The sequence below is a fragment of the Pan troglodytes genome, chromosome 8 (genome assembly GCF_028858775.2).
Source record: "Pan troglodytes isolate AG18354 chromosome 8, NHGRI_mPanTro3-v2.0_pri, whole genome shotgun sequence".
Classification (NCBI taxonomy): Eukaryota; Metazoa; Chordata; class Mammalia; order Primates; family Hominidae; genus Pan; species Pan troglodytes.
The window spans coordinates 117,000,180-117,027,136 of NC_072406.2; the positions used below are offsets into that span (position 1 = coordinate 117,000,180).

Sequence of the window (26,957 nt, forward strand, 5' to 3'; positions counted from 1 at the left end):
ATGTGCTACCAATGCAAAGTGAAGATGTTGTCCATTCTTATTTCACTACTTTTAACTACCTCTCCAGTACTCACCTTTTTTTTCCTATGTTGACTCAAATAAAGGCAAGAATGAAACCTTGGAAATGGCAGGAAATTTGTAGATTACCTCCATCTAAGCCCAGAGGTTACATTTTAAATACTTAACAATTGGTATGACAGGACACCAATCAATCACATAGAGAAAAACAAAATCAGTCAGAGTAGAGAAAGACAAATAGGGTCAGGAGGATCCATGTTATACAGGTGTTAGCTGGGAGGATCTATGTTACACAGGTGTTATAGCCTTTCAGTTTGTGAGTTGTGGGAAGATCCTTGGGGAGTGACTGAGTTGGCTGGAAGACATTTGGGGGCCTTGAGGGCAACAGCCATTTACAAAATCCAATTGTTTTAAAATTATTACCGTTGAATATTAGCCCTACCTATTCCCTACTTTAGGTCATATATTTTGGAGTTGTTAGTGGATGCATAAACATTAGGATTGTTATGTCTTCTGGAAAGATTGATTACTTTATCATTATAAAATATTTCTCTTTATCTGTGGTAGTTGTTTTTTTGGCTCTGAAATCTACTTTTCTTGGTATTCATATAGCTCTTTAAGCTTTTTTTTATTGGTATATTTTTTTTACCCCATCTTTTTGCTTTTAACTTATTTGTGTCTTTATATTTAAAGTGCATTTCTTTTAGACACCATCTAGTTGAGACTCTAAAGGCTCCAGTGAGGAGTGTAGACATTTTATATTTGTGGTAGATTTCCTGTGCTTTTTTTTTTTTTTTTTAAATCCGATCTGACAATCTTTGCTTTTTAATTAAAGTTCTAGATCATTTACATTTAATGTAATTATTGATGTTTTAGGTTTAAATCTGTTGCCTTACTCTTTATTTTCGATCTGTCCTATTGTTATTTGTTCCATTTTCCCTCCTTTTGGATGGTATTTTTTTTTTTTTTTTTTTTTTTGCTATCCCATTTTATCTTCTTTTCGACTTGCTGTGTATAACTATTTGTTGTGTCAGGTTAGGGGTTGCTTTTGGGTTTATAGTACACATCTTTAATTTATCACAGGCTAGATTCAAGTGACATTTTACCATCTCACAAAAGGCACAAGAACCCTAAAACAGTATACTCTCCTTCCAGCCCTTGGACATTTAGAGGCATACATTTTATTTCTATGCATGTTATAAACCTCACAATACATTATTATTTTTTATTTAAATAGTTTATTCTTGAAAGATATTTGAATATTAAGAAAGAGTTATATTTATCCATGTAGTCACCATTTCTGGTGCTCTTTGTTTTGTGTAGATACATATTTCCATCTGGTATCATTCTAATAATTCTGCCTAAAGGACTTCCTTTACATTTTCTTGTGGTACCAGTATACAGATGATAATTCTTTCATCTGTTTTAGAAAACCTTTATTTTGCTTTTGTTTTTCAAAGAAATGTAATTTAATTGGCTTATTTTTCCTTTCAGAACTTTAAAAATGTACTTTCTTATCATTTACATTGTTTCTATAAAATAATCTTCTGTCATCCATAGCTTTGTTCCATTCCATATATCTTTTTTTCTATATTCTTATGCTTCTATCACTGATGTTAAGCAATTGAGTACGACGTGCTTTGATGTTGTTTTATTCATGATTCTTGTGGTTGGAAGTTTTTGTGCTTCTCGGATATCGACTTATAGTTTTCACCAGGTTTTGAAAATATTCAGCCATTATTTCTTAAAATATTTTTCTGTGCCCCACCCCCACACCTCCTTCTCCTTTTAGAGACTCTGATTACAATTGATGTTGTCCTGCAGCACACTGATTTTCTGTTCATTTTTTCCTCAGTTTTTTCCTGTGTTTCATTTCGGTATGCAAATGAATAGAAAAAACTTATTTTTTCTATGTTTCATTCACTTTCTATTGCTGTGTTTTCAATTTCATTTACCTTTTCCTTGTAATGTCTAATCTGTCATTAATCCCTTTTAGTGTACTTTTCATCTCATTCATTATAATTTTCATATCTGAAAGTTTGATTTGTGTCTTCTTATATCTTTCATGTCTCTACTTGCATGTACACTTTTTTCTCTTGCTTCTTGAACTTGTGGAATAAAGTTAAAATAACTGGTTTAATGTCCTTATTTACTAATTCTGTCACCTGTGTCATTTCTGACCTGGTTTTCAGTAAGTTTTGTCAACATTGGTAATATTGACATTTTTCAGTGGCTAATAGTTTTTGTAGGGGATTTCCTGTGCATCATAGGATATTTAGCAGAATTCCTGTCCTCCACCTACTAGATGCCAGTCCCATCTTCAGTCACGACAATTAAACATTTCTCCAGACATTGACTAATGCTCCCAGGATGCAGACAGTGAGAAGTCACCCCAAGTTGAGAACTACTGATTTAGATTAATTGATTTTTCTTCTTTTTGTGGGTTGTAGATATCTGCTTCTACGCATGCCAAATAATTTTTTATCTGATACCAGATACTGTGATTTTTATCTTATTGGGTGCTGGATATTTTAAAATTCCTGTAAATTTTATTGAGCTTTGTTCTGGGACATGATTATGTTGTTTGGAAACAGTTGAATTCTTACACGTGTTTTGTTTAGGGTTTACAAGTGTTTTGCCCCACTACTGAGGCGGGAAGTTTTCTGAGGTATTCTACCTGATTCTCCATGACTTATGAGGGTTGCCACTCTGGCTTATGGTAACAGTAACTGTTATTGGCCTTGTGTGAACTTCTGGAATTGTTCCTTCTAATTCTTTCAGGCAGTTCTTTTTCTGATGTTGGGTATTTTTCACATAGATGCACTGATCAATACTCAGCTGAAGACTTAGTAGGATAGGGAGTCCGCTCTGTATATCCAGATTTCTCTCTACTTGTGCAGCTGTCCGTTTTTCAGTACTGCTTCTTGCAAACTCTAGCTACTTTGCCTTAGGCTTTCCTGTTCTGTCTGCTGAACTCAGGGAGATCACTGGGCTTCACCTAAGTTACTTTTCCCTAATGTAGCCTGAAAACTCTGTCCATGCAGTGGTAAGGGGCAATTACAAGGCTTACTGAATTTGTTTACTGTCTCTTAGGGATGCTTCTCCTTCATTGTCTTGGTGTCCAGTGACATGAAAATTGTTGTTTTATATGTTTTATTAGTTTTTAAATTGTTTCATGTGAGAGGGTAAATTCACTCTCTGTTACTCCCTCTTGTCCAGAATCAGACGTACCTATGCTTTATTTTATATCTGATAAAACTGAGGTCCAAAAAAGTGAGTTGTTGCCTAAGGTTTGCTGAACCAGATTAGTGGCAGAGCTAGCATTGGATCCAGATTTCTTTCTTCCAGGTTGGTGCTTTTTCAGTCATAACACACACTATGACTGGCAACTCCGAAGGTAGTGAATTGGCTCCTGGATCTTCAAAGACAAGATTTAAATCACAAAGAGAATGAACTTCATGGAGTTGCTGCTCTTCTTTGATCCTTATTTGTTAAACATATTTTTCTCTAAATAGGTTTGTGACCCCTCAGTGAAGATGTAGACTGTCAGCGTGAATATTTTGTGAAGATTCTCATTTTAAGTTTTACAACTTTATACTGCTGGAAGTTGTAAAAACATGTGGCCCTTAAAAATTCCAGCTTGATGGTTAAAATGTCCATTCAGGGTCTGTTCCTCTTTCTTGTTAGGAAACCTAGATTGTAAGTATACTAATAACTTAATAGTAATGGACTAGCTCAGTGCTGTGTTTAGGGAGATGCACTAAGCTAGTTGGGATTAGGTATTATTTTGGCCGAGGGTGGAAATGAGATTTTTACCTTACTCACAGTTCTTACCACACCAAGACCAATAAAAACATCTGCCGCATGACTGACTATTCTGTTTCACATATGTTGCTTGTCTGTAAGCTTCTATAGGTAAAGGCAAAGGCCATGGTTAAATAGTATCTGGCCGGGAGCAGTGTATCACACCTGTAATCCCAGCACTTTGGGAGGCTGAGGTGGGCAGATCACCTGAGGTCAGGAGTTGAAAACCAGCCTGGCCAACATGGTGAAACCCCATCTCTACTAAAAATACAAAAAATTAGCAGGGCGTGGTGGCGTGTGCCTGTAGTCCCAGCTGCTTGGGAGGCTGAGACATGAGAATCACTCGTACCCGGGAGGCGGAGGTTGCAGTAGCCGAGATCGTGCCACTGCACTCCAGCCTGGGCAACAGAGTGAGATTCTGCCTCAAAAAAAAAAATTTTTTTTTTCTCCTATTGCTTGAGACACAAGGTACTTAATACATGTGAGTTCTTTCCTCCCACTTTATGTCTTCCCAGTGTGAAACTAGGAGGCTGTAACACATAGTGTGTTCTCATTGCGTGCCTCTCTCTCTCTTGCTCACTGTATTTCAGCCTTACTGCCTTTCTGTAATTCCTTAAAAAGGTCAATCTCTTTCTTCCCCAGGATCCTCATACATGCCATTCTCACTGCAAAGCTCTTTATTTAACTCTTTGCCTGACTCAATTTTTCAGGTTTAGCCTAAATGGAATCTCCTTTTAGAAGGAGCTGCCCTCTCTCAGTCTCTGTCATGGTCCCCGTTTGTTTCCATTGTGCGTCATAGTTTCAGGTTTTGAACTTACTTATTAGCACACTAGTTCATTGTCTACCTCCCACTCTAGATTGTGAGCTTCATGAGAGCCAGGACTTCGTTTGCTTTATTACTTATAATTGACTTGAGTCTCAAGGAAAATGGGCAGGTATTTGGTTTATACTTGTTGGGATTTGTGTTTATAAAAGAGTAACGTAATGCAAGGCTGATGTAGATACTCAGCAGGGACTTGTGGAATTAAATCTCCAAGGGTAGTCGGTCTCCCAGGTATCGCCATATGCAAAGCATAACCTCATTCTGAGTATAGAATGACCAAGAACAATGGCCTCTTCTGTCCACTCCCCACACTGTCTGCCTTGTCAGCTTTGGTAATCAGAGCAAGGTAAGGTGCAGTTCACTCCAGTTTGATTTCACTTGTAGAGAGATTTTCTATCAGTGGCATGTACTGGCTGTTTTCAATGTTTCTGACAGATGACAAGCCTTTTGTCCCACTTGTCCCCCTTTATGCCTTGACTGACTTTGGCCACCCAGTCCCCTGGTGCGAGACCTTTAACTGGTCCTTTGTAGAGTCTGTTTCTATGAATTAGGGCTCGTTTCCTTCCAAATGCCCAAGATGCCTTGCCGTATCTGCTCTGCATGTCGAAAAGAATCTAGCAATCTCAATGGCGAAGTGAACAGCTCCTTGCTTTTGCAATTATTTCCTTCTCAGGCAAGCACTGCCATGCTTAGTAGTCTGGTCAGCTTTCTGCTCTTCCGAGACTCTCCTTCACCCATTCTGATAAGGACCTCGGGTTTTCTCCTGTGACAAATTTATGGCTCTCTCCAGCACCTGTTCCATCCTCCCTTTCTGCAACACTCCCAACCGTCAAATTCATTTCATTGTTTAGCTATGTCTACTCCCTGTCAATAAATTACTTCTTCCTGGCTTGCCCAGGCCTTTCTATTTTTTTCACAGACCTTTTGGGGGCTTGTTCTTAATTATTCCAGCTACTCACTGACCAGGCTTCCTCTCTGTTATTTGTCGTGAACTCTTGTGTAATCTCCTTTCTTCTCTCCACCCTTTGCTTTCTTATCATTGTTTTACACACATGTAACTGTCAAATCATGTCAGTTTTATAAGCCCATAGGTCCTCTCAACTGCAGCGTTTCTCTCAAATAGCGTTAGAGGAGGGAAAAAGGCATTGCTCTTTTCAGTATTCTTCATCTAACAACATTTAATCACCAAGCAATTGCTGAGATTCAACTGTGTGCAACACCCTGGATTGGAATGAGCAGTGGTGGTGATGGTGAGTGGAGACAGGGTATTGAATACCAGAGTTATATTTCACAGCAAATATTGAATCATGAAGGCTCTTGAGCTGGAAAATGACTTTGTGCTCCTTAGCTGTGCTTTAGCAAGGCAAATTTGACACCACTCTGAAACCTGGACTGAGGAGGAGGAGGTTCAGAAGTGGAGCAATATAAGCTAGGGGAGTCTTAGAGAATCCCAGGCAGCCTGGCAGGCAGCTGATCATGTTGAATTTGGATTGTACAGAAGGAGAGACCAAGAAGGACCCATGCACGAGGTATTTCTGAGCTAGCAAAACTTGGCAGCAATTAGAGGTGAGGGATGGAAGAACAGTCATGATGATTCGAATGTTTTGGACCAGGAAGAGTTGTAGGATTTGGTCCTATTACCAAATTGGGGAATGGAAAAGGAGAAGGAGGGAGGAAGTGGGGGAGGAGAGGTAGGTGCAGGAGAATGATGATGGGAGAAGTGACGAGCTCAGTTTTAGCATCCTGGAATTGAAATGGCAACGGTTCATTGCACAGCATTTGGAAATGTGGGACAGGCACTCATGGGAGAGGCTAGAGCTGGATAAAGTTTGGGAGTCATCCAAATAGAAGTGGGAAGTGAACCAGAGGAGCAGCCATATGCATATTAAAAAGCAGCTAATACTGCAGGCAGCAGGTGTGGGGCTCCAGTGTGGTATGAACAGGCCCTGTGGGCTGTGGACACTCAGGGGATGGTGGAGTACCATGACAGGAGCTGTCAGGGAGGACTTCCTCAAAGAGGTGAGGCTGGAGCTGAGGCTTTCCTCTGCCTTCACCCAGCATGCCGTTTTTGTTTTTACCTATTTCAATCCCTTTCCACATCTGGGCATGATTTTCATTTGCACTTATAATCTTCAACCCCAAATATTTTCCTTCCTCTCCATTTGTGATTAATCTGAAAGTAGAGGGTAGACAGCAGAGGAAAGATGCCCTCAGGTGCAAACTCGTGCCCCATCCCTTAAAGGTAGTGAGTGATAGCCTCTTTTTGGAAAGCACGTTGGGCAGCAGAGACTGAATCAGAAACTTCTTATGTCCCACTAACAACAGGGAGAAAAAAAGTGTTGTAGAGACTTGCATGCACTTTGCCTTCCTAAGAACTCTCATGTACTGTATATCTTCTTTCTTTGTCCAGAAACTGGCTGCTCCAGCATCCCTCAGCCCACACTCTCCTTTCCTTTCCTTTTCACAGCATCTGTGTCTCAGGGATGTGCAAGAATATAATGATTCCTGCTTCCTCAGCTGGTCTCATCAGCTGTTCTCATCCACTACACTGAGTTCTGGCTTTGATGGCAAGGAAAGGGCTCCCTCTGCTCCCTGAATGTCTGTCTCCATGCCTGTACACGCTTACATGTATGATGGGGGAAGAGTTTTGGATGCTCTCCCTGCCTGCTAGCTTTGCCAAAGCTATTGAATTAAGCAGGCAATTTCCTCTCACTTTGTTTCTCTGTAAATTTCCCAACCATATGGTATGAGGAGAGTTCTTGGATTATAAATAAACAACACTGCTCATAAATCTCAGGATTTTTGTTTTTCCCTCCAGTGGGAATAAATAGAAAGCATATATTTGTAACTTCAGAAAAATGTGTTGGAGGAGAAGATAATGTCTCCCTTTATATACATATATAAATATTTTTCTTCCATTTCTCCTTATGCAGAGTCCCTTTTTCCTGGGAGTTTTCTGGCCAGAGTCCATTTGTTTTTTATTACTGCCATTTTCCAACCTGGAGGTAAATTGTTGCTCTAAGGCAATGTGATAATAGCCACATGGGCCTGGCCAGATTGCACTGACCAGATGGGTTTGGTGCATCTTTTCTGCTGCTGGAGATGTCAGTTCCCCTCTTTGCAGGACACAGACTTCCTCACTGGTCATATGGCAAAGGAATTCAGGGAATGGGAAGGATCCACAAGACCTTGGCCTTAATAAAGAATCACAATATTTGGCAGCCATTTTACCTGATTTCCTGCCACTAAAGCTACAGCGAATCAGCTGGGCATGCTAGCCACCAAGGACAAATGCCAGGATAGGGGCCTGGGACTGGAATGGTTGAGGCCAGGGGCAACTCAAAGAAGGCATAATTTAAAGTGTGAGTGCAGCTTTCGATCTGAGGGAAAAGCGGAGTGTTGGTGCTGCAAGGTCAGTGAGAGCAGTTGTGTGATTCAAGAAGTAATGAGAGACCACAGTAGGGATGGGGCAAGTGGGCAGGGGTCAGCCAGTGGTGGCCCACAGGCCAAATGTAGCCCACTTCTTGTTTATGTATTGCTTATGAGCTAAAAACAGTTTTCACATTTTTAAATGGTTGAAAAAAATCAAAAGGATACTACATTGTAATACCTTAGAAATAAGGTGAACTCAAAGTTTAGTGTCCAGAAATAACATTTGACTGGCACGCAACTGTACTCATTTACTTACATATTGTCTATAGCTGCTTTTGTGCTATAATGGCAGAGTTGAGTAGCTGTTACAGAGACCATATGCCTCAGAGAGTCTAAAATATTTGCTTTCTGGCCCTGTACAGAAAAAGTTTACTGTCCCCTGGTCTAGAGTACCAGGAATTATGATGGGAATTATGGAGAGCAAGCTTAGGGCAGGTGATGGGTTTAAAACTAGGTGCTGGACTCTAGCATGCTGGGCTCACTCTTTTGGATGCTGCTCATACAGTGAAACTCATTAGGGGCAGGTCAGTTCATTTAATGTGCAAAACTGAGGCAAAAACTCATCCCTGAGAATGTCAAAGCAATAATACTTTCAGCTTTGTTAAGCTTTGGGAGACAGGGATTTACTCTCTCAGTCTGTACAAATGGTAACAGTCTGTGGGCCTATCATGTTTTCACCCCGTCCTAGGGCCCTGTCCTCACACAAAACAATTATCTGATAATATAATTCACATGAAGTCATTGACTATTTAATACCTTTCCCAGAATTTTGTCTTTTCCAACAATGATCTCAAACCCAAAGGAATGAATATTTAAAGACAGACTTTTGGGCACCGGACAGATTGTTGCGGAACATTTACGAGATGGGAGGCTTCTTGCATCACAGTATATACAGCCTCTAAGAGCAGTTCCACTAAAATGCATAAGATGCTTCAAAAGACAATTTTATAGATAGTTGAAGTTATCAATGTACTTCTCTTTAAAAGCAGGATAATTTTCACATTGAAAAGCTGTATGTTCATCTAAGATTTTAATTTTGTTGGTACGATTCCCCTGCATCCAACCCTGACTTTCTCTTACATTTATAGTTTGGTAAACTATGGAATGGTAGAGGAATTTTAGAGATCAATGATAGAAACTGGAGAGAAAGTTTGATTTCATTTTTCCTTTGTGAGTGCAGAATATAGTCTTTCTTGCAAGTGAAGCAGTTGTTGGGTGGTCCTGGGAATGGAATGCTTTGAGCAAGTCCTGCTCTGGTCGCTAATGAGTTGAATGGGTTGCCTGGGAGTAGTCCCACGTATGCTTGCCAGCCAGCCTTTGAGAACACACATTCAGATATCTGCAGCCCATACTGACTTCTCACATTCACTTAGTCCAGCTCATTCATTCTAGTGGAGGTGGAAAATAGAGTGTTAAATCTCCATGATTGCACATCTGTTCCTTTGCACCCTTGACAGAATGGCTTAGGGTAGGTTTGTGGTGGCTTCTCTGTAAGGCTTCCAGTTTCTTTATGGAGTATTGTCTGAGAGCCAGTGTGGTATCTGAAGAACGTGAGTTCTAAAGTCAGGACGACCTGTTTTCAGACACCCACTTTGCCACTTACCACATCAGGGAATTTTAGAAAATCTCTTGGTCTCTCTAAGTCTAGTTTCTTTATTTGAAATATTGGGATAAAAGTAAAAATATCTATCTTATTATACAGTGCCTAACACAATAGTTTGTTTGTTTCCTTTCATTGTGGTATTCTGAGCATCTAGAATAGTGTCAGGCCAGTTATAGGCACTGCATGAATATTTGGAAAATGAATGAAGAATAAGGACTCAGCAAATTGTATTTCTTTTTCTTTTGGTAGGTACGGTATGTTTCCGGGTATCTCAGGTTAGCTTAAAGTTTCCTTGGGGGCCATAAGTAATTAACTGCTTTTTTATGTGTGAGATAAAATGCTAATTTCAAAACCCTGGAACCTCACTGTTATATTCCTGTGGCAGGGACTGATTAGATATTCACTAAACCTGTTTCCTCTTCATCCAGGGCAAGAAACTAGACTACATTTGTCAGCCTTTATTCATTGACTGAAATCTGGCCCCTGGAAAGAGGCTAGTAGTGATAGATGCCACTTTCATACCTGGCAAAAACACTTCCCACATTTTTCTTCATGCTTATTCATTTTCGGACTCACCAATTCAATTGAGATTTCCAAGATCTACAGGAGAGCAGAACCCTAATGTGAAAGGAGCCTGGGTCTCGAAAGCACTGCATAGAACAGAGCCCCTATTTCCCCCCCCCATCACGCTGCTGGCTCATGTTGGGCTATGATATGAGTGAGAAATACACTAACATAGTGTTAAGTCACTGAAATGTTGGTATTGTTTGCTGTTGCAGTTAGTTGCTTCAATGCATACAATCTCCAAGATGCGTGTCCAGCCCTCCCATTCCTACACTCACTTTATTCTCTAGCCTGAATGCCTATTTACTATTCCCAAGATATGCTGTGTTTTTCTAGCATCTAGCATAGCTCTCTTTACACCATAGGCACTCAGTAAACATCTGTTGATTGATTTCTGGGCCAAAGAATGAAACAGCAGCTTCCTATAAAATGTAAGCATGTTTTACATCAGACAGACTTGATATTTCAGAGGAAATATTCATTTAAGTGTTCTTCTCTACTATGGGACTTAGTATATAGTTTTTAAACAGAGAATTCAGCTTATCTGGCACATTAAAACTTACAGACTCACACACATCCTTTCAGGGAGATTCCTGCCATATAAAAGGAAAATTCAGCTGTATGGAGTTCTAGATGTGTTAGAATAACATCGCAGGTAGGCTGCATCCAGGAGAGAGGGTTTCAGGCCAGGGATGTATGAGCTAGCAGTCAATGTCAGGAGCCTTGGAGAAATGGAGCATCCATGCCAAGTTTTCCTACCTACATCCAGTGCTTCATATGCAAACAGCCTAACTTTCCCCATTTGTAGAAAGCTGCACCTAACTTTTCTTTTGTGCTCTCACACCTTGGATGAATTGCATGGCCAATGTTGATAACCCAGAAAATAACAACTACTTAGCTTTCTGTCACTTCCACAAAGTAGGTCAGGAAATGGAGGGGAAGTGAATTACTCTCCCAGACAGGGGTTATACCAGGCAGATAACTGTACTTGCTCAAAATTGTTTTCTTTTATCCATCAGATATCTTGAACATCTTGCCATCATCCTAATGCTAAGATAATAATAATAGAGGCATTTATTGAGCTGAATGTGCCAAGCATTAGGTCAACATTTCCTTTACCCATCCATCAGCTGCCATTGAGTGCTGTGACCATCTCCAGAGGTTACCATTTTCCTACATCTAGGATGGCCAATGCCTAGCTGATATGGGGCACAAAAGCCCAGCTCTCTTGCCTTACAATGGGACACATATGTGGTGAGGTGTCTGCCCCAGAGCCTCCCTGGGGATTAAGCTTCACAGGAAACCACATCCTTGTTTGTCTTCTGCTTCTTTCCAGTCTTGCTTCCCTTTCTCCCATTAGGTTTTGCCTCAAAGCACTCCCACCATAGTTCTTGAGCTTCCAAATCCCAGACTTGGGCTCTGATTTTAGGGAACCCAGCTTAGGATGTTTTCCTTTTTCCTCAAAGTTGGTTTATAATGTGCTACAGAGGTGCTGGCTCTGCTGGTTTCTGTCAATGATAACAGAATTCTCTCAGGCACTCAGGTTTGGTATCTTTAAGATATCTTTAGCTGTTCCTTCTTCTTCACCTCTGACCATGCCAGTAAACAGATTATGCTTCTTCTACCTGTCTTTTATTGCTTGCAACCTACAGTCATCCAGGATAGTGAGATGGATTCCTGACAAGTCTTTCTACCTCTGGAGCATATGCTTCGCCAAACCATCATATAAATCACTAACAGCTTAGTCCTTTCAAACAGGCTTTATATTCCTATCTCATTTCTTGTAAGACAAGTTCAAGCTTCTTAGCAGATATGTAGGAGCCTCCACATAATCTTATTCTACTGATCTGAACTTATCCCCTCTTATGCCCGTGTAAGAACATTTTATGGCCTGGTGCGGACGCTCACGCCTGTAATCCCAGAACTTTGGGAGGCCGAGGTGGGCGGATCATGAGGTCAGGAGTTCAAGACCAGCCTGGCCAACATGGTGAAACCCCATCTCTACTAAAAATGCAAAAATTAATTACCCAGGTGTGGTGGCACGCACCTGTAATCCCAGCTACTCGGGAGGCTGAGGCAGGAGAATTGCTTAAACCTGGGAGGTGGAGGTTGCAGTGAGCTGAGATGGTGCCACTGTACTCCAGCGTGGGCGACAGAGCAAGACTCTATCTTGGGGTGGGGGGAGGGGGGCGGGGAAAGAACATTTTATTATCTACCCAGTCTCCTTAATTACCTTCTGAAAATACTTGCATTTTTCAGGTTCCAAGCCTTTGAGCATACTCTTTGTCTTCTGTTGACCTTCCAATACTCAACCCTCTTTCAAAGCCTACTTTTTTCATGAAGTCTTCCTTCCTTTACTTTGAGCTCCTCTATCACTAATAAATGTCATTGTCTTCTTCATTGACATTGTCACCATCATCATCATATTAATAATGGCCACCATTTATTAAGAGCCTATAATATGCATGACATTGTGATAAATACTTCATGTGCATTGCCTGCTTGAGTTATCAAACAACCCTGGAAAAACTTTTTAGATGGTCTTGCCCATTTTATAGATGAGAAAACTGAAGTTCAAAGAGGGTAAGTGACCTGGTCAAGATCACACAACTATCTAGTGGTGGAACCAGGCATTGAAACCATGTCTGTGACTTCGAAGTTTGTGTACTTAACCGCTCTGGTAATATATTCCATTTGGCTTAATTGCTTCCTACTCATTTGTCCCTTATTTATTTATTTATTCATTAAAGGTACTTATTGAGTTCCTGCAACGTATCAGGGAGTGTGCCCTGGAGACTTAGTAGGGTCCTTGTCCTCAGAGTTTTATCTAATAGCACTCTTGAGCCCCTTTCCTAACTACCATCTCCCCCTCAAACCTTCCCCTCACCTACAGTCTCTCCAGGAGAGGACTATCTCTGAATTTCACCAATGTGCTATGTCGTCTTGCCCAGCCTTTCCTGGTGGTCTTGTTATTAGATTTAAAATGATGTTTTTCAGCCCTTGGCTTTCAGGCCTTGCTCATGCCTTGCTTTCTAGCTATCTAGTGAGAGACGGTCTTGTCTCCCTAACACCATATTATTCTTTCTGACAGTGTTCCCATTGGTGCCTAGATTAGGTGATGCAGAGGCTGGCAAACCTTTGAACAGCTGAATGCTTACTCCAGAGACATTGCCCTCACTTAGGCAGTTTTTGCAGGACCTCAGTGGCCTCTCAGTGGTGACAGATCTGCATCTTTGGAGCATAGATCTGCATTTTGGAAGGAGCCAGAAGCCATTTGGAGCTTGATCAGATGCATAGAATGTTGGGGATGGCAGGGACTTTTGAGATCATTGATTCCAACCATCTCATTTTACAGAGAAAGAGAGTAATCAAACTGTGAAGCATTGTTTTTGGTTGGAAACAAAGAGTGTCTGTAACAACAAGACTAGAAACCCAATCAACCATAACTCATGGGGCTTGCTGAATGCTTAAGTGTGAGCCACTGAAGATGGCTGATAGGACCATGTTGCTGCCAGTCCTGATGATTGTTAACTGCCTGAGATACATTCTGTTTCTGACTGGGACTCTGGCTCCTGTGAGCACCTTGACTTGCCCAGTTGAGCACTCTCTTTACCCAAGGGAGCACCCATCTCTGGAAAAGTGCTGAATTCCAGTGACTCTGAGAGGTCATGGACTTGAGGAATGTTTGTGTATGTTGAGGGGAGTGGGCTGTGAGGGACAGGGTCCTTGAGCCAAGGCCCTTGCAGGCTTTTGCATGGATTGACCATGAAAATTGCTGTCTTCTCTTTCCAGTTATACTTTTTTCCTTGGCTTCTGCAACCTTCTTGTTCCAAAGACTCCAGAACCAGTTATCTGAGATAAAATATGTTTTTCTGTTCAATAGTCAGATCACTCAGATGATAGGAAGTGGCTGTCTTCATCTTGTGAAGTCATTGTTATTTTCTAGAGGAGAAACAGGGAATGGTGATAAGACAGTTGTAGGAAGGAATGAAAGCCTGTCAAGAAACTAAGCTGATTCTTGCCCTGTGCTTTATGTAGGTTTTCTCACTGAATCCTCCTAATAACACTGCTTGATGGCAACTATTATGCCCATGTTAGATATGGGGAAACTGAGGCATGGAAAGGTTAGGCAGTGTTTTTGGTGTTGTGTTGCTAGTAGGTAGGAGAGCAGGAATTCTAACCTAATTTTGACTCCAAGCATTCTCCTTTTTATACTTGTATAGCTTTCCAATAGGAAACGACCATGGAGACCCCCTGAGCAGGTGAATCAGTGAAACCCTTCCCATGTGATACTTTGTGAAGCAGATGCTCAATTACCGTTGTTTAAATAAATGGTCGGGCATTGAAGTAGAGCGCATAGAACTTGGAATCATATGACCTGGGTTCAAGTTCCAGGATTGTCATTTAGTCAGTCACTTAACGTCTCTGAGTCTGTTTCCTCATTTTTATGACAGAGATAAAATATCTATGTCAGAGGGTCATAGTGAGGATTCAGTGAACTGCTTTAAGAGGAAGTGTTTTGTATAAAGCACTATGCAAATGTTAGTTACTTAATGCCACAGTGATTTAGGGTGACAGTCTTCCGAGAAATTAATTACAGAGTCTAAGTGTCTGCCAGAGTCTTGATCCCTGACCTCAAGAAGCTTATAGTTGTGGTGAGGTCAAGAGACTATGGAAATCAGAGGGGACAGGGCAAATTGTGCTGTAGATATATAAAAACAATAGAAAACCAGAGAAAGGAAAGATAACAAAAGAGCACGGTAGATGAGAGGGCTTTACACAGGAGCCTGGAGTTGAACTGTAAAGGTTTGAAGTGAGAGGAGATTTGCGACTGGGCATAGATTTAATAATAATAAAAAAAGGCATGTTGTAAGTTACAGTCCTCTTGGGACCCAGGAGTTGTTTGGCATAGAGCAGCAGTTCTCAAAGTATGACCCAGTGACCCCTGGGAGCCTCCACGACTCTCTTCAGAGGATGGATAGAGTCAAAACTATTCTCTAATAATAATAAAATGTTATCTGCTTTTTAAACTCTTATTTTCTTATGAGTGTACAGTGGAGTTTACTAGAGGCTACCTGGCATATTTGATATTATCACAGATTGAATGTAGAAACAGATAAAAGAATCCATGTATCTTCTATTAAACCAGATATTAAAGAGCTTTGAAAGAAAAATTTGAAAAGTAAAAGAATGCTAGTTTTGTCATGAAATTGTTTTGTTTTGGAAACTATAGTTTTTTAAATAAAATTATGTTATTTATATTAACATGTAACAGGGTTATTGTTATTTTAAAATAAGTCAATATTGTAAATTTTTCTCAGATGTAATTTCTGTTGTAATATGTATTGCTAGATATTACACACTTGAATTAAATATCTTGGGGTCCTTAGTAACTTTTAAAAGTATAAAGGAGTCCTGAGTCATAAAAGTTTGAGAACCAACCACTGTTAAAGACATTCTGGTATGGAGATACAGTAAAGGTCTCAGATTTTTATCACACTTTGGCGTCAATGTGTATGTCCTTTGGTATCTTAGAACATCTATGTACAGGAATTTCAAGATGATAATGCCCAATGTTGCAAGCATGCAGTGAAACTGGTACTTTTATACATTGTTAATAGAAGTGCAGATTGGCCAGAGTATGTCTGTAAGGCACTTTATAGCAAGAGCTTTAATGATAATTTTTATCCTTTGAACTAGTAATTGCACTTACATGAATCTATTCTAGGGAAACAAATAATGATACATACAAATATTTATGTCTGACAACACACATTCAAGTTATTTAATACAAGATTTTGGCTAGAAACTGACCAACTGGCCAGAGAAGATAGTTAAAGTAAATTATGATGCATTCATACACTGGAATGTTGTAAGGCTTTAAAATAAAATGATTTTTTGAAAAATATGTAACAATATGTGGAAATGCTTACAATATTATGTTAAATGGAAAATCAGGACCCAAACTCTATAAATAATGACCCCAAATTTTGTAAACACACAAGAGTTAAAGAAAAACACACCAAATTGTTAACTGAGTTTTTCTATATGATGTGGCTATCTTGTGTGTTATTTTTTTTTTAATTTAAGGGTATTTCTACCATAAATTTTCAGTATTTTTTTTAAAAGACTCTAGGGTGTGACATTCCTTTTATCCAAGGCTGTGGTAACCAATCTACTGAGCCAGCCCATGTCATGTGGGTTCAGGCGCACGCTGCCTCAGATCTTGAAAGGGACACTTCTCTAAGAGTCACTGTGATAGTTTAAGGCATATTCTGTGACTTGACAATACATCCGACTTCTAGCTAATTGCTTTTTCCTGCTTAGCCATTCAAAAGAAAGCTTAAAAAATACTGAGATTGTTTTTCATGCCCTACTACTCGGGTCTGTTGTCAAGAAGTCAGTGTAGAATGTAGGATCCAATAGGCAATTGTTTTAAATGATGTGCATGTAACACAGCACAGAGAGCAGAGCAATCACTCCATAATTTTTACAAAGGAAGAGATAAATGAAGTTTTAGGTTTCTGGACCCAAAACGAGATGAAGTTACTATAGTGTTAGAGGCTCAAAAAGGAGAGCTGTAATTCACTCCTTGGAAACTGGGAATTTCCTCTTCTTCTTGCCTGCGTTGGAAGACACCATGTATTGGAAGACTTTAGCCCTCTTTCTATTCTGGATGGCCAGTAGGACAACTGGTAAAACTGGTCCAGCACAAAGGAGCATCTGCTTTGCTATTAGTTTCTCACAGCAGAACAGTTTCAGTCAGAAGGGAATCTGTCTGAATGTGACTATTTCAGTCCCTGGGACATATTTTCTCAGTTTGAGGATTTACCCTGCATGGCATTATTCAGCATGATTTAGGGGTTAAAAGAGACGTCCAAGGTAGTCCCTTGACTTCAAAGACCTTATTCTGTCTGGAGAAAGAAGTGTCATGCACACAAAGTTAAATAATGGCATAAAACAACAGCAGAAAAGAGAAAAAGATGTGGTCCCAGAAAGCCGATACGATGCTCTCTGAGAGTGACAAAGATGCTGAGCACTGGGAAAGCAGAGGCAGGTGAGATGAGAGGCTCCGTCGGGGAGGATGGCAGCAGAAGGAGACACTCTCTTCTCTCCCGGGCTGAAGACTCTGGGAGGGGAGGTATTTGCATTTATTGAAAAGTGATTAATGAAAGCATTGAGTGCCTTCCATGTGCAAGGCATTGTGCTTATTACAGAAAAGGAAAATATTTAAAGATGAGTGGGACACAGAATTTAGTTTCTTGAGGGTAGGAAGGTGGTCTGAAGGCTCTCTATTTATTCATGTTCCTTCATTGGGCGGCTGCACATTTTATCCTGGAGGTTTCTGGATGTGCCCAAACAGACATAATTGTGCACATGTCACAGGGCCCCGACTGGCTCTATGTAATTTTAAAGAGAAATGATAAACATATTTATTTTTTAGACAGTGATGCCTTGCTAAAACTGTCCAGCACCTGCTAGTGTAGGCCTCATTATTTTTTTCCCCAGGAAAACTTAGTGGAAAAGTTGGGTTCGTTTTCCCTGGACTTTAATTTGTTAAGTGTTGGCCACCTGCTGGAGGCTATCTTTGATTACATGTAGCAGGCCCCCCATCCTCCCATGTGTCTTTTGGTAGCTTACTGCTGATATGGTGGGAATGAGATGGCGTTAGCCTGTCCACTGGGGGTTATGTAGCTATAACACAGCTGCTGTTTGCCCAGAAATGTGTGAGGCAGTTTCTCCTCCTGTGATAATATTATTGGTCTACCGTGGTGTTGCCCAACAACAGACAGTGAAGTGAACCCTCTGATAGTAGGGCTATATAAGCTTCACAAAAGCCCTGAGAAGACAACATTTAGATTCCCATTGAGCAGATATGAAACATGAGTTTAAATAATTAGTCTGAGGCTCCACAGACTGGATTTGAATCCAAATCTCCTTGACTCTGAAATGAATCCTCTTGTGATTCTTTTGGTCTGCCTTTTTGAATGCAGAAGCTTATCTGTAACTGGGTTCTCCTACAGATGTGTTAATTTGTTGATTAACATTGTAACTGTTTGGTAACAATCACTTTATTGCTATAATTTTTAACTACATGAGTCATACTTGGATGCACTTTTGTTTGAAAACATCTCAACATTACAAGTAAATTCAAGTGCTTCTAGCTACCTAACCCCAGCCCACCCCGGTTCCCTACCCAGTGGTAACTTCTATTAGTAGTTTTATATATTTTCCATTAGATTTTATATGTATTTGTTTACACACTTATAAACTTAATGGAAATGTATTGCCTTGTTGTGTCTGGATATACTGTGTGTGCAATATATTTAGTATTATGTCTTAGAGACTTTTCAGGTCAATATCTCTGGTATCTGTCTTACTCTTGAATGCTGCTGTATAGTACTGTGTGTGTGTGTGTGTGTGTGTGTGTGTGTGTGTGTGTGTGTGTGTGTGTAATACGCTCTATTTAGCCTTTCCCTGATAATTGTTATTCAGTTATGTTCATATCAACAGAGATGCAGTGAATTATGGGCTGTCATACCTTCTCATGGGCCTGTTTGTGCACTTTCTTTTCCCTGGAGGGCTTCTTTCCTTCCCTTACGTGCATGATACAAATAGGTCTTTTGCTTGATAGGTTAGAGTTTTTGGCATTTTAAAACCTAAATATAACAACTCACCATCCTATTATCTGAACTGAAGGTCTTCAGTGAGAACTAATGTGTTCACACCAAAGAAAGAAAGGAAAAGAAAGAAACTGAAGATCTGAATATTGGCCCAACCCCATATACTTCAGCCTCTGTCCTACCTGAGACGTGTGCTGGGAAGCTGCTGCTGGTGGGTCTACAACTTATCTGATCTGAACCATGAATTCTGCATGACTGGTCTCCAAAGACAGCAAACCTCCAATTTTCCGCATTTAGAACCTGTGATGGCTCTCATTCAAATAGTGGGGGCAGGAGGAAATAGAGATGAATTAATTATCCTGTATCATTGTGCCTCTCTTTGTGAGACTAAACAATGCAGCCACGAGTCAGGTAAAAAGAGGTCAGGGAGAGCTGTGTAAGCTTCTGCATTGGCATCAACCTTCCTGTGGAGTTTCTGAAGCAGAGGGTGGGGCAATACCCACTTGGAGAATGAAGCTATTTAAATGACTTACTTTTGGCTTGAGGTCTGAAATTAGTTATCTGGATGGTTATTTGTGGTCAGGCTGGGCTTCTGCCATTGCAAAGATACAGATTAATGTGACTTTGGGCACTGGCCCTAAAATGAGGAGTGGAATAGGCCAGAGGGGAACATTAATGCTTTTCCATCACAACTCTCTGAGAAGTCTTTGGTCTGGAGCTGTGCTGTGGGAACTCCTGACCCTGACCTTGGAATGGGCTGCGGTTCACCACACACCAGAGCACCTAATAGCCTATGGTCTTTGATTGTTGACAATCCTCAGTGTATCTCAGTGGAGTACACCTGAAGGAGCTGCTAGTGGGTGCTCCCCAAGGCCTGGCACTTGGAAACATAGTTCTATCTTTTGATTCTCCAGGCAACTGGGTCTTATCATACACTTATGGTGACAATTGGAAACAGTGTCCACAGATCCTTTAATGATTTATTGGGTATCCGTGTGCCTCACCCCTGTTAAGTGTAAGTAGTGCAAATCAAGAAAAAGAAAACAAGGTGATTTCCCTTGAGGACAATACAATCAGGGGTATTCATAAAAATGACAGCCATAAGCATTTATGGAACAAGGGCTTTTAGCAGATGCTAAGCTAGGTATCTTATTACTCTTCATTGAATCTGAATAACAACAACCCTATTGTCTGAGCTGAGGTTCAGAGACATGAAAAGCTTGCACAGCTAGATCTGGCTCTGAGTCTAGTTGTCTTTGTACTACTCCAGTCTTCTTGTTTTCTTTATGTAGAACTGTGTTCTGCACTTTCAGAAATTAAAAAAAATTCATTTGTGATTGTTCTTTTAAGAAGCTTTTAGCAATTGCTGAAAATATCAAAAGCACATATGTATATTCAGAGAATAAATAGGGAGCTCTTAGGTGCAATTAGTGTAAATGCAGAGGAGGGTGTGGGTGGGAATTATAGGAAAGATCTTTGTAGTACAATGAGTACTGGAGCTGGGAGTCAAAAAGGAGACAATCTGAACATTGGAGGCAATGGTAAAGCAAAGCAGGTAAACTACGAAGGCCTTGAATGCCAGACAGAGGCAGGTGTTTGACCTGATGCGGCAGCCAGGCAGGGAAGGATGCTCTAGGGTATCAGAGATCCAGGCAGAAATCTTGAGAAGTTGTCGTAGAGACAAAAGCAGGGTGAGAACATGACTCGGGGGTGGGATAGAGGTAGAGGCTGATATTCTCTACCTCTAGCTGATACCAGCTAGAGCAGCACCACCAAATCATACCCCTCCTGCTTTTGCAAAAGCACCCTTTCATTTTGCTATTGTGCTTGGCTTGTTTGGAGCTGCAAAAGGGCAGAGTTGAGTAGTTGTGGCGGAGGTCCACAAAACCCAAAATATTTACTATCTGGTTGTTTTACAGGAAAAAAAAGTTTGCCAACCTGAGCCAGAGCTACTTTAAATGGCCGGAAAGGGGAAGCAAAGCACAGTGTGCCTAGCCCATGTCAGATGCCATGGTTGATAAATATATGCAAAGGAATGAGCCAAACATGGCAACACAGAAGTTGCTGAGAGGAAAGGAACAACTACAACTGTGGTTGTTTGCCAATTTTAGATTGTATCCCTCAGACGGCAGGCCACTGAGGAGATGACTTCTGACTGGTGAAAGATGCCAGGGTTAATGATCCTTAATTTTGCAGAGCTCAGGGGCAAGAAGAGGAGAAGAAATGAGGAGAGGACTGAGGACCAGGGTGGTAAACACCAGGAGAGGGTGCTGACTGGATAAGGAAAGCCATGTGCTCACCCAGATTGAGAACATCAGATGGCCCCGTGAGAGCTGGCAGAGTGTCTGTCTCTGGCCAGAACGAGGCATTAGGACAGGGAGGTTGAGCTGCAGTTCAGCTCTACTGAGAGGCTGACTTGGCTGCATCGACTGGATGTCTTTTCTGTTTTTTTTTTTTTTCCTTTAAAATAGCCCATATTCTTATTGCCACCAGCCTCTCCCCGAGAAGATCACTAGAGGAGTAGTGAACTTGCTGGGTAGGTAAAAAGCATACGGTAACTCACACCTCCACTCCTGACTGAAATTGTCAGTGGGAGAGTGGCCCTGTGGGAATGACCAAGTGTATGGCAGGTCAGACGGGGGGTTCCTCCCACAATGTACCAGTCCGCACTAAGTCCTTCGGAATGCCTCTGGATGAGACGAGAACTCAGTGAACAGTTTCAGGACTCAGACTAGGAGTTGATGTCATAGAATAGTCCCAAGCACCTCTAGGAAGTTGAAGAGGGAGGATGTCCAGTCTGCCAGTCAGCATCAGGTACCTGGAGAGTAGAGTGAGTGACAGGTAGCTGGCAGGACCTGCCAGATGATGAGCAAGTGCCTGAGCAGGCGGTGAAACCAAGGAGCAGTGTCTCTTTGGAGGTACAGCCTCCTTGGAGAAGATGTTGTCCATAGCCAGTGAAGTAGAAGTTATGCCCTGAGGTGACCCACACAGAGACGTCACCCCAGAAAAACTTTTCTTCACAAATACACAAGAAGCCACGCATAAGAATGTTTGTTGTAACATTGTTTATAATAGCAAATTTTAAAAAAATACTTCTCAGTGGTTTGAAAGGATAAACAGTGGTTTATTCATAAGCTGAAACACTAGATAGCAGTTAAAGTGAATGAATGACCACTAGGTTTGTAACACGGATACATCTCACAAGCTGAATATTGGGTGAAATAAGCAAGCTGCTGAACATATATCCTATGTGATAACACTTATATACATGTAGAAACACTCAAAAAGGTTATGTGTTGTTTATGCACACAAACACTTGTTAAATCTAATAGTGGCCAAATGATGGGCATTGCATTGTGTTTTTCTATGTGCTGGAAATAATTAATAAGAAAAAAAGAACAAGGGATAGAGACACACATGTGTGTGCACACACATGTGACAGTGGAGTGGGGTTGGGGTAACTGGAGCCAGGGTACAGGAGCCAGAGCCCCGTGGCTACACTGACCTCATGCGCCACCTTCCAGGTTAGTTGTGTGCACTGAACAATTCAGAATGGTAACTGGCAGAGTGCCAGGCCCATGCCTGGCTCAGGGCACTGGTGTCATGGCTCCAGTGTTCTGAACATTTCAGTCTTATGAACCTAGTGTCAAGATTTGGGAGGTTAGCTTTAAAATTGATGAGATGAGCCTGTTTTCTCTAAGTGACCCCACTGGCTGATGTCTGGAATCACAAAGTAGAGAGGATGGTTTGCTTTCTTGTAAGAGCAAGTTCTGCCAGCATAAATGTCTCTGGCAATGGGGCTGAGACCTCTCTACCATTTGCCCCTCACCCCAGGCCAAGTGGGCCCACAGAATGCTATGGTCAGGGCAGTGTGCAGTGGCCATCCTGAAAAGGACAGAGTCGAGGGCACTGTTGGTTCCATAGGCTCCCAGGCTCCCTGAGGTATCTTCATCAAATAGGACTTGTTCCTCTGAGACCAAATGAGCAGAACCTGCCAGAGGCATGGAGGAGACTGAGACATAGAGGGTGTCCTTTGTTGGGAAGTCCCTCTTTTCAGCAGCCACTTTTGGAAAATAGCAAAGTCAGTGTTAATCTGTCATGCAGGTTGTGAAAGTGAGACCATGTGTGATGATCAGCGTACTATCTTTTGTGAGAGTTATTTGGATTCGGGAAGGAAGTTTGTTGTGACTTCCATCAGTCCTGCAGGGAGCCCTGAGAATTTAGCTTTTCTAAGACTTTTGCTATAGATAGTATGAGGAAAAGATGATAGTTGGAAAACAACTTAGCATTGTGTTGGTGGTTTAATAAAATTTAAGATCCCATAAGGGACCTTAGGATTATGTAAGTAAACCTCTTGTGTTAATGATGGAATGGAGCTTGACAAAGATGCTTTCCTTAACCAAACTTGAGTTAGGATCCTCTGAGCTCTTTTTTTAACTAGGCTCCCCTGCTTGGGCATGTTCTCAAGAGTCCAATTTTTTAACAAGAATCCGTCTAAGTCAGGTTAGCCAGAATCTCCCAGCCTCTGTTGCTAATCAAAGTCCTCATCCTCCACTATAATCTAGGTAATATCTGATCACCCTGGCCTGCATTCAGCAAGAAACTTGTTAGATTAGTAACAAAGAATTACCCTCCCCTGTTAGCAATTTTTCATCCACTGACCTCTCCTCTGCCTCTGATAAAAAATTCCCACTTTTCCTTGTTCTATTTGGAGTTGAGCCCTGTCTTTCCCCTACTGCAAAATCCCTTTGCAGTAGTCTCTCTACATATTGCAGTAGTCCTGAATAAAGTTTACTTAATCATTTTAACCAGTGTCAGAATAATTTTTTGACAGCCTTCAAAAAGTGGCTTGTCCAGGGTAACACGTTGAGTGCATTTGAAAATCAGCTCTACAGTCTCGACTTCTAGGCTCCAGCTTCAATATTCTTTCTCCACACCATGCTGCCTTTATGCCTTCAAGAGTGTAGAATTAAGAAGTAATTAACTCTGTAAAATATTTTACTTGGATTAATAAAAATGCAAATGACAGCCTCTAGAGATCACGGTCTATCTCCAGTCTTGCACTGCCTAGGATAGTTGCTCAGGGTGATTTGTCATTTAACCTTAATTCTACTACAAGTGAATTACAGACCCTTCCCTAGGACAGACCTTGCTAGACTGTACCGTCTGCACTGTTGTGCTAGCATCCAAAGCCTCAAGCGTGTTTTCTAGGCATTGTTTGCTGTGTGTTGAATTACCACTAGACATCAGTAGTTGGTTAAAAACTTGTGAGTAGGTTTGGACAATCTCATTCATCCATTCATTCTTACAAATAAAGACAAATTAAAACAATACAAAAACTATTACTTTCAGCAGTTGCTTTGTACCAGGCATGGTGCAAGACACTGGAGCTGTTAAAAACATGGTTCTAGTCTTCAAGGAGTTACAGCCAAGGAAGAGATCCCAGAATAAGGACAGTGTAGCCAAACCAATAGGATAAATGCTTAAATAGAAATGCGTACAAGATAGTACGGGACCACAAAGGAGATTGTGATTAATTCCCCCTGGGAAAGCTGGAAAAGGGTGATGTTGGAATTAGATGTTGAGGGTTGGAGGAAAATTTGCCAAGTAGAGGAAACAGGGATGGATAGTTCGGACAAGGAGATGATGCGTACAGCAGCAGAGGGCAGTGAGAATGTAGGACATGCTCAGGAAAGTTTAGCGAGGCTGGAGAGAAAGGGCCAGAGGAGCAAGTGGCTGGGAATGGGTCCAGAAAGGGACGTTGAAGCCAGATTTCACAAGACTTAAGCTTGGAAGATTCAGCTTGACAGTGTGCATTGGGCAATTACTACCAAGGAGTGAGGTGGACAGATCTGGGGTAGAAAAATAGCCTGGTAACAGCATGGAGGATGAATGGGGGAGGGAGAAGACTGGAAGAAGAGCATCAAATTGGGGGATCGTTGAAACATGATGATGTATGAGCCACAGCATTGGTGTGACGATGGAAAGGATACCAGGGGTCTAAGTTTTTTAGGAAATAGCATTATTAAGACTTGAAGAGTGATCTGCATTGTAGAAAGGCAAGGAGAAAGATTGGGAGTGATTCCCAGAGCTTCTGTGCCTGCAGTAGACAAGAGTCAGAGAATAAGTCAGCTTTTGGGGGACTGATGATTAAAGTTAGTATAACTCATGACCATGTGGAGCCAGTAGCCTAGGGAGGGGTTTGAAATATTGATATTTGTTTATTCAGTAAACGTGAAACGTGCTGAGTGTGCATAATGTGTAAAACTTTGTGCTGTACATTTTGGAGAAAGGAGAAATGAATGAATGCCTCTTCACTTTTGTTTATTTTTTTTAACATTTTAGTATACCTGCATTCTGTTAGGAGGTTTCCCATGTCTTATATTTTTGTAACCTCACAAATGCCTCATGAGACTAAATTATCCCCATTCTTTTTTTTTTTTTTCGATACGGAGTCTCACTCTGTCACTCAGGCTGGAGTACAGTGGTGCGATCTCAGCTCACTGCAACCTCTGCCTCCTGGGTTCAAGCAATTCTTCTGCCTTAGCCTCCCAGAGCTGGGACTACAGGTGTGTGCCACCATGCCCAGCTAATTTTTATATTTTTAGTAGAGACGGGGTTTCACCATCTTGGCCAGGCTGGTCTCAAACTCCTGACCTCAGGTGATCCACCCACCTCGGCCTCCCAAAGTGCTGGGATTGCAGGCGTGAGTCACCACACCCGGAATCTTCATTCCTCAGATAAGGAACCTGAGGCTCCAGTGGTGCAAATAACTTGCACATGGTCATGCAACCAGAGAGCTATGGATGTAGAATGAAACAGAGATTTTGCTACACCCAAAATTCATGTTCTTTCCTCTTATGAAGGGAGTTTTGTGATGTTCTTTAATTCTTTGAGGAGCCTACATTGTGCTTGGGGAAACAGAGCATAAAGAAATCAATCGTGGCACTATTGAAGAGTTAGAGAAGAGGCATGTACAGTGTGCCTTGGGTGCCTAAGGATGGGGAAATCTGTTCTGGTGCAGAAAAGAGAGGAGCGGTGATTGGAAGGAGGGCTAGAGAAGCTTTTACAGAGGAGGTGCAGGTGGGTGTTTACACTGGGCCCAGGGACCAGGAATCTGTCAGCTTGGATGAGGGTGGGGGTGACTGTTAAGGGTCATCACATTGGGAAGGAGGCTGAGGTGGGAGGATGGCTTAAGCCCAGGAATTTGAGGCACAAGCCATCGGGCTGATGTGATGCTATGATTGTGCCACTACACTCCATCCAGGCTAGGCAACAGAGTGAGCACCTGTCTCTTAAAAAAAAGACAAAGGTTATATAGTTTTAAGTACTAAGCTTCTGAAGCTAAGCTGTTGGCCAGGGAAGCACTGATTAGCATTAGAAGGTGGATAAAGGCTCAAAGCAAGGGCTGGGGGTGGTGGTTACTAGGGCATCAAATGCCAGTTCAAAGCAAGGCTCAGAGCCAGAGTTGAGAACTGAGATTGTGGCGGATTTCAGGCCCCTATAAGGTCAGTTGAGTACAGAGAAAATGCATTGACCTCTGTGCCCTTCTAAAGCTTGAGTTGGAGAAGTTTTGTAAGTCTAGCCAAGGACAGTGATGACAGGAAGAGGAGGTGAGAACTGATGATACAGGTGGTGGAAAAAGGGAGGGAGGTCTCTGTGGGCCAGGGTTTGGGGACAGGTGAACAGTATGGCAGGGAGGTCAACTACTTGAATCCCACTGTTTGGCACCCTCTCTCCCTCCTCCACCATGGAAGGCAGGATGGAAAGAAAGGAGCCTCTACTTCTGGTTTTGGCATAGGTCAGTGTGCTGGAAAGGAGGAGCAGGTAGCCAGCAGGATCACTGGAGTGATGAACCCCTCCCCTGTAAGCAGCCCAGTGCCATAGGCTTTTCACCCTGGACACACCCACATCATTGTCCCTGTGTAAAGCATCCAACCCTCTGCCTGGTGTGGTCTCATTTAGCCATTGGACCCCATAAGTTTTCTGGGCACTTCCTACCCCTCCAAGGGTCCCTTGCTTCAGGCTCAATGGAGTGGGTTGAAGTTGGTTGTACCCTGGTGATGACCTCAGGAGACAGCTGACCATG

General features: G+C 41.6%; 1 protein-coding gene across 1 annotated transcript in view; it reads left to right on the forward strand.

The window, feature by feature from the left end:
* SORCS3 (sortilin related VPS10 domain containing receptor 3) overlaps positions 1-26,957 on the forward strand; it is a 617,030-nt gene that overhangs the window by 245,841 nt on the left and 344,232 nt on the right. The window lies entirely within an intron of this gene.